This window comes from Silene latifolia, chromosome 1 (assembly GCF_048544455.1).
Source record: "Silene latifolia isolate original U9 population chromosome 1, ASM4854445v1, whole genome shotgun sequence".
In the NCBI taxonomy this organism is placed as follows: domain Eukaryota; kingdom Viridiplantae; phylum Streptophyta; class Magnoliopsida; order Caryophyllales; family Caryophyllaceae; genus Silene; species Silene latifolia.
Genome location: NC_133526.1, coordinates 148,683,700 through 148,696,516, shown reverse-complemented (window position 1 = coordinate 148,696,516; position 12,817 = coordinate 148,683,700). Strand labels below are relative to the sequence as shown.

Here is a 12,817-nt window from a genome sequence, read left to right as displayed (position 1 = left end):
TGGATTTTGATTTTGGTACCCTTGGTTTTGGTTGTAAAAGGGTCTTTGATGTTGGTTTCTCATGGGAGGTGGGGTGTATGTTGTTTGAGGGTTTTGAACATTTTGGCTTTTGTATGAGAGATTTGGATGGAATTTGGTGTTTTCATTGTAATAGTTGGAATAAGGGGTACCACTCCTGTATGCTTGGAAAGCATTCACTTGTTCATTTGTTCCCCTACATTCACTTTGGTCATGTCCTAAAGTTCCACAATTCTCACATATCCCACTTGGGATTGATGAAAATGCCGTCATGGCATTAACATGATGCTTTGGTGATTTTGAGGCTTCTTCAAGTCTAGCCATAGCTTTTTCAAACTTCAAATGATTGTATCAATGTGAGCACTAAGTTGAGCACCCAATTGAGTAATGGAGTCCACTTCATGCTTTCCTCCTCTAGTAGCCTTGCGAGGTCTACTATATTGTGAGTTATGGACCACCATTTCCTCAATTTTGTTCCATGGTGAGGACATGAGCGACAAATTCCCTTGAACCGCTCCCAAGCTTCATACAAAGATTCTTCATCCCTTTGCTTAAAACCCGTAATTTGAGCCCTTAGCATGTTAGTCTTTTTCGGTGGGTAGATTTTTTTGTAGAAAGCTAGAGCCAACTTTTTCCAAGAATCAATTCCGAGATTGGCCTTATCAAGGCCCTTCAACCATTGTTTCGCGGTGCCAATTAGAGAAAAAGGAAATAAGACCCATCGAATTTGGTCTTGAGTTACACCGGTTTGAGAAATCGCATCACAATAGTCACAAAAGGTTTCCATATGAGAATGAGGGTCTTCACTAGGCATCCCCCCAAATTGGCTCCTTTCGACAAATTGGATAAAGGCGGATTTGGCAATAAAATTTCCGGTTAGATGTTGTGGTGTGGGAGTACCATTGGGTAGGTTCTCCTCGGTGGGTACGGAATGTGATGAAAACTTAGGCATTGTAGGTTGATTTTGTGTGGTATTTGTAATGGGTTCTCCTCACCTTCTCTTGCAAAAGGGTTGATGAACTCAATAGTTGGTTGAATATCTACAACCTCACCAATACCTCCCAAATTCCTCCTAGCAAGTCTTCTATTGGTTGTCAAAGTTCTTTCAATTTCACGATCAAAAGGTAACAAATCACCTTGTGACCTTCTAGACATGCAAAATATCAAACAACTTGAAAACAATGAGAACAAACCTTGAGGAATTTTACTTCCCCAAGGCAAAGAAAGACACAACTAATAACAATATAAGAAAATCTAAATCAAGCTAACACCGTCCCCGGCAACGGCGCCATTTTTGATGTGGATACGCGATGTTATGGTATGATATGATGTCGTTGGGTCACGTCCAATCAAAACAAAATTTATAGCTTCACAAACAACTCTACAATTAGTAAAGAGGCAAGTAAAGGTCGGATCCCAAGGGACGGGAATTGAGATGAGATTTCTATTGAAACTAGTGGTGTCTTAGGGGTGTCACAATTTGGGTTGATGTAGAAGGTTAATAAACAAAATAGCAATGAAAGTAAAGAGGCAAGATGAATTAAAAAGGGTTGTAAACAATTGATAAAAAGCACTAGGGTGTCATGGGGTCATAGGGGAATCATGGGAATTGATCATACAAACATGTTCTCAAATTATAAGCAAGCAATTATTAGTGTGATGGATTGAGTTGGGTTATATCTTACAATCCTAGGAAAGTTTGGATCCCGGAGCTGTAACATTCCGTTTTGATGGTTGATCTTCTTTTGTGGATTGTCTTGGTATTGAGTGCTATTGAGTGTTATGGAAGTGAGACAAGATTGGAAACATTATTTTATGGTTATTCGATAATGTTATGGAGTCTATACCGAGAGGATATGTTATCTAGTAAGCGTGGTTAGTGGAGCTGGTGTTAGGTGTCCATGTTTTATAGGTTGGGTTGGAACTTCGGGGACGAAGTTCTTTTTAAGGGGGGAAGATTGTAACACTACGGATTTTGTTAAGTTGTATACTCGACCGAGTAGAGCCTACTCGGCCGAGTAGTGTTAATTGTGGAGTCTGTTTTGGTTCTGCCGAGTAATACTCGGCCGAGTATGGAGAATACTCGACCGAGTAGATGATACTCGGCAGAACCAAAACAAATTGTTACTAGTGGCTGAGAATGATGTTACTTTAGAGAAGTTAGTTGTTCTAATGAGGTTGATTTTGTGGAGGTGGTTGGTATGTTTGGTTGTGAGGAAGTATAAGATGTGGATATACGAGGTGTTATTTGGAAGTTGGTGCGATGTTATGGCTACATTTGCCGGAGGGGTGATAATTGTGTGTAAGAGAGGATATGTTATGAAAGGCACCTGAGTTAAGTCCGGATGAGAGGTATTCATTGTCAAGTGGTAACTTACGTGATCAGGATTGACTAGTTGGATGTGATTACGGGTCTATGATATGTGTAAATGTTTGTGTGAGGTTCTGATCTCACAAGAAGTGGTATAGTGTGATAATTATAAAGTTGTTATATGAATGTTTTGTAATTTATGTTGGGTACGGTATACTAATGATATGAGGTTCAAAAGGTAATAATTTGATTGATCTGGCAAGAATAGTTAAAATTGTATGTGTATTGATGATATATGTTTATCCCGTGAAATGGTAAGGATGATGTTCATGAGATTCTTGTCAGTTTATTCCGTATAATATGATGTGTTATAATCTAGTAAAACGGTTTTGAATGAGTTTTCTTGTTCGAAATGTCATACTGAGTCAGTGTTTATGGGAATTATATGTGGTTGTGATGTTTATCGATGTGGTTGTTGTGCCTCGGGTGGTGATCCGGGCATGGTACTTCGTATTGTGATGCGGGCATTTTTCGCGCTGCGCTGTTGGTTGTTGGTTACGGTGTTGCGATGCCGTCACCGGTTGTGGTTGAGTATACGGGGTGGTTACGATTTGAGTTTGAAAGTACAGACCAGTTATGCACAGATTGTTGTTTTGTTGCTGTTGTTTCTTGTGAGTTTCGGTTAGACATGTAGACTGTTGTTTTGTTTGTTGATGTTTCTTACCAGTTTCGGTTTGGGAATGAGGGTAGAGGACGATGTGAAAGAGAGTTGTATATGTTTTCGTTGTTATCATGGTATAGTGATATTCATTGATGGGACACGATTGTGATAGGTCATTCTGAGTAATTTTGATCTTGTTCTAGATGAGGCTTTGGTAGACATGGTAATGATCTGATATATGCAAGTGATTCGTAGAACATGTGTGGTAATGATCTGATATATGCAGATGGTTCATAATCCTTTGTTGAGACAGTGAGTGTAGGGTGTTGGGTATTTAGTGTCGGGTTAAGTTATGTATGAGTCTTGCGGTAATGAAAGAAAGGAACTTGAGGATCTAGTGTGAGTGTACGTAACAAGTGTGGATCGTGAATTATGCTCTTGGCGATAAGAGTTTTATATAGTTATATAGAGAGGTATGTCGTGTTGCGGTAATGTGGAAGAGTTAGAGTGTTTGTCATGATCAGGATTGTGTGGTATTGGTTAGACGGAGTGCAGAATGAGTTGAGGTATGAGAACTGTTTAAGTAAGAGAGCCTTGGTTATAGTAAGTGTTTAGATTATAGGCGGGTATCTTTCACATGTGGTGGTGATGAGGATAATGAGAGGTATAGCTAAGGTTCTAGTATTAGTGAGTTACGAGGACGTAACATGTGTCTTAAGAGGAGTATGATGCGGCAAAGAGCGTTTGAGGGTTGTGCATGTCGTAATATTATTGGACGTAGAGTGTTGGTGTAGCATAAGGAATGGATGGGTACATATAGTGGTTGATAGTGTTAAGGCCATGGCTGTGCTTGTAGTAGTTCGATGTTTAGGAGTGTGAGAATTTTTCGATAGTGTTGATAAAAGTGGATGATGATATTTATGAGTTCGAGAGTTTTGGCAATTTGGATGATGATGTTGATGAGTGTGAGTAAACTTCGAGGACGAAGTTCCTTTTAAGAGTGGTAGAATGTAACATTCCGTTTTGATGGTTGATCTTCTTTTGTGGATTGTCTTGGTATTGAGTGCTATTGAGTGTTATGGAAGTGAGACAAGATTGGAAACATTATTTTATGGTTATTCGATAATGTTATGGAGTCTATACCGAGAGGATATGTTATCTAGTAAGCGTGGTTAGTGGAGCTGGTGTTAGGTGTCCATGTTTTATAGGTTGGGTTGGAACTTCGGGGACGAAGTTCTTTTTAAGGGGGGAAGATTGTAACACTACGGATTTTGTTAAGTTGTATACTCGACCGAGTAGAGCCTACTCGGCCGAGTAGTGTTAATTGTGGAGTCTGTTTTGGTTCTGCCGAGTAATACTCGGCCGAGTATGGAGAATACTCGACCGAGTAGATGATACTCGGCAGAACCAAAACAAATTGTTACTAGTGGCTGAGAATGATGTTACTTTAGAGAAGTTAGTTGTTCTAATGAGGTTGATTTTGTGGAGGTGGTTGGTATGTTTGGTTGTGAGGAAGTATAAGATGTGGATATACGAGGTGTTATTTGGAAGTTGGGTGCGATGTTATGGCTACATTTGCCTTGGGAGGGGTGATAATTGTGTGTAAGAGAGGATATGTTATGAAAGGCACCTGAGTTAAGTCCGGATGAGAGGTATTCATTGTCAAGTGGTAACTTACGTGATCAGGATTGACTAGTTGGATGTGATTACGGGTCTATGATATGTGTAAATGTTTGTGTGAGGTTCTGATCTCACAAGAAGTGGTATAGTGTGATAATTATAAAGTTGTTATATGAATGTTTTGTAATTTATGTTGGGTACGGTATACTAATGATATGAGGTTCAAAAGGTAATAATTTGATTGATCTGGCAAGAATAGTTAAAATTGTATGTGTATTGATGATATATGTTTATCCCGTGAAATGGTAAGGATGATGTTCATGAGATTCTTGTCAGTTTATTCCGTATAATATGATGTGTTATAATCTAGTAAAACGGTTTTGAATGAGTTTTCTTGTTCGAAATGTCATACTGAGTCAGTGTTTATGGGAATTATATGTGGTTGTGATGTTTATCGATGTGGTTGTTGTGCCTCGGGTGGTGATCCGGGCATGGTACTTCGTATTGTGATGCGGGCATTTTCGCGCTGCGCTGCGGTTGTTGGTTACGGTGTTGCGATGCCGTCACCGGTTGTGGTTGAGTATACGGGGTGGTTACGATTTGAGTTTCGAAAGTACAGACCAGTTATGCACAGATTGTTGTTTTGTTGCTGTTGTTTCTTGTGAGTTTCGGTTAGACATGTAGACTGTTGTTTTGTTTGTTGATGTTTCTTACCAGTTTCGGTTTGGGAATGAGGGTAGAGGACGATGTGAAAGAGAGTTGTATATGTTTTCGTTGTTATCATGGTATAGTGATATTCTGTTGATGGGACACAGTTGTGATAGGTCATTCTGATAATTTTGATCTTGTTCTAGATGAGGCTTTGGTAGACATGGTAATGATCTGATATATGCAAGTGATTCGTAGAACATGTGTGGTAATGATCCGATATATGCGGATGGTTCATAATCCTTTGTTGAGACAAAGTGAGTGTAGGGTGTTGGGTATTTAGTGTCGGGTTAAGTTATGTATGAGTCTTGCGGTAATGAAAGAAAGGAACTTGAGGATCTAGTGTGAGTGTACGTAACAAGTGTGGATCGTGAATTATGCTCTTGGCGATAAGAGTTTTATATAGTTATATAGAGAGGTATGTCGTGTTGCGGTAATGTGGAAGAGTTAGAGTGTTTGTCATGATCAGGATTGTGTGGTATTGGTTAGACGGAGTGCAGAATGAGTTGAGGTATGAGAACTGTTTAAGTAAGAGAGCCTTGGTTATAGTAAGTGTTTAGATTATAGGCGGGTATCTTTCACATGTGGTGGTGATGAGGATAATGAGAGGTATAGCTAAGGTTCTAGTATTAGTGAGTTACGAGGACGTAACATGTGTCTTAAGAGGAGTAGGATGCGGCAAAGAGCGTTTGAGGGTTGTGCATGTCGTAATATTATTGGACGTAGAGTGTTGGTGTAGCATAAGGAATGGATGGGTACATATAGTGGTTGATAGTGTTAAGGCCATGGCTGTGCTTGTAGTAGTTCGATGTTTAGGAGTGTGAGAATTTTTCGATAGTGTTGATAAAAGTGGATGATGATATTTATGAGTTCGAGAGTTTTGGCAGCTGGATGATGATGTTGATGAGTGTGAGTAAACTTCGAGGACGAAGTTCCTTTTTAAGAGTGGTAGAATGTAACATTCCGTTTTGATGGTTGATCTTCTTTTGTGGATTGTCTTGGTATTGAGTGCTATTGAGTGTTATGGAAGTGAGACAAGATTGGAAACATTATTTTATGGTTATTCGATAATGTTATGGAGTCTATACCGAGAGGATATGTTATCTAGTAAGCGTGGTTAGTGGAGCTGGTGTTAGGTGTCCATGTTTTATAGGTTGGGTTGGAACTTCGGGGACGAAGTTCTTTTTAAGGGGGGAATATTGTAACACTACGGATTTTGTTAAGTTGTATACTCGACCGAGTAGAGCCTACTCGGCCGAGTAGTGTTAATTGTGGAGTCTGTTTTGGTTCTGCCGAGTATGGAGAATACTCGACCGAGTAGATGATACTCGGCCGAGTATAGCTTTACTCGACCGAGTATCCGGTCTGACGAATGTTATTTTATCGGTTTGATTAGGGAATGTTAGGGTTATTTTATATTCGACGTCTGTTTCTAAAACATCACTTCCAACCCTAATCATTCTACGATCTCTCCCTAATCACTCCCTAATCATCCTCATATCTCGTTGTGTGGGCAAATCGTCGTGATCCTTGCGTGTAGTCTCTTATTCTACTGTTGGTAAGTTTCATTCCCTTGTCATTTGTATTCTTTTGGGGTTATTGTATATATGGAATTGGGGAAAATGGGATTGTGCAATGTGTAATTGTATTATGTGATTATTGTTGTAGGTGACGATGTGATATTTGTTATGCATTTGTATGGTTGATTGCAGCATAGCGGATTGCGAAAAGGTAGGGTTTCCCCCCCTACTCAGTACTGTTAATTGATTGAGATTACTATTGTATGGTAATTGTTGTTATCTGCTGATCATCGGAGTATGGGTGTTGTGGTGACGGTGGTGAGGCGATTGTATTGTGACGGTGGTGGTGTTGTGACAGCTGTGATGCTGTGGTTTGTGTGATTGTGGTGGAGTCACTTGCGGGAGTGGCTTCACACCCTAGTTCGCCCTCCGTGGAACCCGCCATGGGAGGGGATGTGCACATTAAGGGACAATGATTATTAGTCGCTCGTTGATGAGCTGGACTAGGTGGGGATGGGCTGCGGTCACCCACTGGCGGCGAGGATTATCTGTTGCGATGGGTAATCTGGCAGGGCTACACACTTCGGTGTGTAGTCGGTTACTGTGCGTGAGATCGATGATCAGCTGGCGGTAATGTTTGTTGTCTTATATTGATTGAGTAGTCGACCCGTGTTGTTGTTTTGTAAAACCTGCGGTGATCCATTCGGGGATGGTGAGCAGATTGTGACAGGTGATACATTTATTGAGCTTGGGGGCAGTCATGGGAGAGTCACCACGCTGGATTAGATGACACCATCACGAGCTTTAGTTATTGTTTTGGTAGTTGTTGCCATTTGGATAATTCGTTTATTAGATTTTGGAGACTATGTAACTTTTATAATTACCGTACATTAATAAATGTGTTTGGACTGTTGCTTTTGATATATACTAACCTCGGGCAACCGAGATGGTAACAACCTTTCATGCTGGGGTAGTCCTGGTAAGGTACCTTGGTATGAGGGGGTGTTACAGGAGCCAAATCGATTAGATTGTACAACACCTACTAGTCGACTTAATCTTCCCTACTCAACAACATGCATGGTCTAATGAGACTCGAGTTGGTTTATGTCTTACAAGTCTCATTGAAAAGATAGGTGATGTGTAAAAAAATCCAAGGATTCATAGGCTCGCATTTCATCAAACATAACATGTGCATGAGTTGAGATCAAAACAAGCAAGCAAATAAATCATGAAAGTATATTAATTTAAGCATGAATCATTCCCCATGTTGGTTTCCCCTAATAACCCATTAACCCTAGCTAGGTGACTACTCACTCATTATCATGTTGATCATGCTAGCAAGGTTGTCAATCATACCAACAAAATGAAACATGATGAAAAAATGAAAGTAATTAACAATAATTAAAAAGGGATTAAGAGGATTATACCTACTAATGATTCCAATACTAAAGCAAAGATAAAAGAAGTACTTGATGCTTGATTGAGAGGTTGTCAATCTCCCAATAATAACCCAAATAGTCTTCAATTACCCAAAATAAAGGATGAACAAAAGAGAGATTAAGGAAATAAAACTTGTATTAAAACTTGATTAATTGTTGATCACAAAACTAAAGAGAGATTTGATTGATATTAACTACTCTAAGAATTGATAAGAAGAACATGCTCTTCTAATTAGACTAATGGGGTATTTATAGTGGAAATTAGGTGGATGCATTAGGGTTAACTAAGGGCTAAACTAGTAATTACACTTTTTAGATTGAGCAGGGAGAAGCCGGTATTTTTCGAAGGAAGGGCTTCTTTCTTTGTAGCTTGGAGAAGACGAAATTTCGCTGTACTAGAATCCGTGCGTATTGGAGTCGGGACGGGCGGATTCAGGAAGAGGAAGACGGGCGTCTTCAAGGGAATCCGGGCGGATTCTGGTGGCTTTCTGTCCGGGCGTCTTTGAAGGAAGACGCACGGATTGTGCTTGTGGAGGACGGGCGGATTCAGGACAATCCGCTCGGATTGTAGCTCAGCATTATTTATTCTTCTTTTCTTCCCTTTTCTTCATAAAATCCTTGGGGATTTCCTCGAGGATGCAAGGATCCTTTCTCGTCATTTGCCCAACTACTATAATATGTACAAATGCCTTCTAATCTTGTCTCTCCTTGATGCTTGGTCATTGGATTCGATCAATTTAGTCTCGTTTTGCCATTAAAATGCAAGATTCTTACTCCTTTCCTACCAAGGGATCAAAATCTCAAAGAACATGCAAAACAAAGAACTAAAGATAATAAATGACCCAAATATGCACTAAAAAGCATGGGAACAAGGCTAATTCTAAGGCTAAATATGCGCTTATTATGGTCACATCAGAGCCTCTAGTGGGTCCTTTATAAAAGAACCCGACCAGAAGTCATAAATAGACTCGTCAATAATATCAACAGAATAACATGTGTCCTCTATCATTGGCCGAGCCAAAGTGCTAGGCAGACTGAAAGTGATCGCGTCATCCCCTACTACAAGAGTCAAACACCCTTGTTTGACATCAATAATGGCCCCAGCTGTACAAAGGACCGGTCTTTCTAATATAATTGGGGTCTGGGTGTCCTCAGCTATGTCTAGAATAATAAAATCTACTGGTATAAAGAGCTTGCCTATTTTCACAGGCACGTCCTCTAAGACACCCAAGGGTCGCCTAACAGATCTATCAGCCATATGTAGGGTAATGTTAGTCAATTTAAGGTGACCCATATTCAATTTCTTGCAGATAGATAGGGGCATGACACTGACACTGGCTCCTAAATCACAAAGAGCCTTATCAATTACCTTATTGCCTATAATACAGGTAATAGAGAAGCTACCCAGGTCCTTCATTTTAGGTGGAGCCTTATTTAAAAGTAAATTACTAGACTCTTCCAAAAATGAAACGGTCTCAAATTCACTTAGCTCTCTCTTACGCGTCACAATATCATTCATGAATTTAGCGTAAGTAGGTACCTAGGTAATAAGTTCGGAAAAGGGGACAGTTACCTGGAGGTTCTTGACAACGTCCACAAACTTACCGTACTATCGCTCAACTTTTCCGTCCTTCAGACGACCTGGAAAGGGTACTCTGGTAGCAATGAGTGGACCCGCGACTTTCTCTTTACCTTTATCAGCACGTGACGTCTTCACAACAGGGGAAGATGACACGGTAGCGGAATTGTATGTCAAAATAGGATCTCCGCTGGTTCTGGCACTCGATCGAGCACTTTCCTCACTCGATCGAGTTAATTTATCTTGAGAACTACTCGATCGAGGTGTTTGAGTCACTCGATCGCGCTCTTGTATTTCAGGCTCACTCGATCGACCACATTTTTCACTCGATCGAGTTACTTCTTCTGCCAGATCACTCGATCGAGAGGAATGTATACACGATCGACCAGCTTTCATTTGGGCACCTCTCGATCGAGTAAGATTTTTACTCGATCGATCATCTGGATTGGATATTTCACTCGATCGAGTGCCTGGACAATATACAGCATGGATATCGTCCGTAAACTCGTCCAGCTTTTCTTCCGGGGCATTATCAGCTGTCACAACCCCGTCTTTTGCCATTTTTGGCCCCTCATAAGCACGGCCACTACGGAGATTGATGGCGTTGACTGGGTCGCACATCGATGGATGGTTAGCTTGGTCTTTCACGAGTGTTAACTGCGCAACTTGTTCTCTTAACTCCACGATAACGGTATCATCCTTGTTGCATTTCTCCCCAAACTGTTGTGTTAAGTTCAAAACCAAGGATTTTAGTTCGGCAATCTCCCCATTTGTAGAAGAGGGGTCTGGCTCTGGCATTGGCGTAGAAGGAGTAGAAACATTTGTCATTTCTTCATATAATTGAGAAAAAGGAACTCCTTGCTTATATTTCTGATAAGCAATGACGCGCCATATTCTCGCCATACAACCTATGGGGTCATGCCCCTCCATGCCGCATCTACCGCATATCTCCACATGCTCAGTAATTGCACAAACTTATGCATGCTCACCCATAGCCTCTGTAATCTCCACATTACCTAGACTTTTGCTAGTACTCTCCACTTCAGCTGATACCAACTCGTTAACGTGCCCACTTCCTCGGGGATTTCCATATTCGGGGACATGGATGGCCATCTCCTCAATAAGACGCCACCCTTGATCATCCTCCACGTTTCTCGTGAATCTCCCCTTAGCTACACTATCAAGGATAGCTCTCTGGTTTCGATATAACCCGTTGTAGAATTGGGTATATAAGAACCAGCGCTTGAAACCGTGATGAGGCACAGAACGGACGAGCTTCTTGAACCTAGTCCAAGCCTCATTCAAGTCTTCGGTGGGCAATAGCTCAAATGAAGTAATCTGAGCTCTCAACGCATTAGTGCGTTGTGGCAGAAAATATCGCCTGTAAAAGGCCAAGGCAAGGGAATTCCAGTCAGTTACACCGGCTGCTTCCCTGTCTAAATCCCTCAACCATTCTCGGGCATCATCAGCTAAAGAGAAGGGAAAGAGAACTCTCTTCACTCTATCTTGTGTCACCCCAGCAGCAAGAGGAATGGTAGAGCAATACTCTGTAAATAACTCTATGTGCCTGCACGGATCTTCTTCAGGTACCCCTTCTAAAGAGATTTCTCTCGACCAGCTGTGTGTAGGATGGGTGGATTCCAAAAGTTCCCGATTCAGTAGTGGGTAGTAAGAAACCTTTTGGAAGGGAATCCAGGTTAGGCTCTGAATGGCTGGCAATATTCGGCATCCTGGTAGATAGAATTTACAGACTAGAGCAGGTATGAATGTTCTCTTTCTAGAACAGATATCCTGAAAACTAATCAAAAACATTGCAAAAATGAGATCAGTCTCAAGGAATAAATTCCTTGAGACGAAAGACAAACTTAAATAAAGCAACAACATTATGCCACCTCCCCGGCAACGGCTCCAAAATTTAACACGGCAGTCGTATACCTATCAAAAATAACTAACTGGCTCTAACTAATATAGCTAGGGAAGTCGGGTCGATCTCCACAGCGAGATGGGAAAATGTCAGCTTTAACTAAGTTCGTCACGGTATCCAATTTGGGGGTTTTAATTTGGTTGTTCTAAACTATAGAGGTCAAAAAAAAAGAGAAAAAGGCAAGAGAACAAAGATTAAGCAAATAAGGAAGAAACGGCTAAGACAGTCGGTTCACCATGATCATTCAGTCAAGCAATCTAGGTCTCAGGTCAATGCAAATATGGTCTATGGGGCAGTGAATATCTCCTTTCGGTCTCAATTCGCCCTAAAGCACAAATAGCTTAGCTTCCGCCCTCACTACGGTGCCCTAATATTCGCTATGAGTCTCACCCTTTCCAACCTTCCGGTCCAGGTCAAGGTTTACTACGATAAAATGCCTAATTACGTCAACTCGATTAGACAGATACAATTGATAGTAGCGGTTAACAACAAAGACTACACAAGCATAAAACCTAATACGGCGATTACTATTCCTTCATAATCATGGATTCCCTAGTCTTAGCAAGAGGGAATTAGCCACACATCATTATCGAATCAACAACAATAATATATAGATAATAGGAATTGAATATGATAATAATAACCAAGATGAATTCAAATAAGCAACCGCAGAAATAAGAGAAGAGAAAGAAGTATTAGCAATAATATCAATTAAGAATAAGAATTAATAATTAAAAAGGGAAGAATAGTACCGATTACAAGTTCTGAATTCGAGCAATAGAAATAGAAAAGAGTAATGGAAAAAGAAGCAGTGATTAAAGATGAAGTGAGTAAGAATTACGCGGTCTACTCTTTAAAGTAGCACACGAAATCTCCCCCTAAACCTAATCCAAAAGCCTAATTACAAAAGCTCATACGAAAATAGGCGGAAAAACATAATCACAGGGTAAAACAACTCGATCGAGTGGAATAAAACCGATCGATCGAGTAAATAAGCAACAAACCCTTCGATCGAGTGGAAATAAACCACTCGATCG

At 40.6% G+C, this 12,817-nt stretch overlaps 1 long non-coding RNA gene and 1 other non-coding gene across 2 annotated transcripts; both read left to right on the top strand.

The window, feature by feature from the left end:
- The first annotated feature begins 491 nt into the window (after nucleotides 1-491).
- Nucleotides 492-598, top strand: LOC141618849 (small nucleolar RNA R71). Its single transcript, XR_012531513.1, has one exon. It is a non-coding gene; the product is annotated as a small nucleolar RNA R71 (small nucleolar RNA).
- Nucleotides 599-6,944: 6,346 nt separating this feature from the next.
- Nucleotides 6,945-7,761, top strand: LOC141606434 (uncharacterized). Its single transcript, XR_012526735.1, has 2 exons — nucleotides 6,945-7,049; nucleotides 7,559-7,761. It is a non-coding gene; the product is annotated as an uncharacterized LOC141606434 (long non-coding RNA).
- Nucleotides 7,762-12,817: the final 5,056 nt, after the last annotated feature.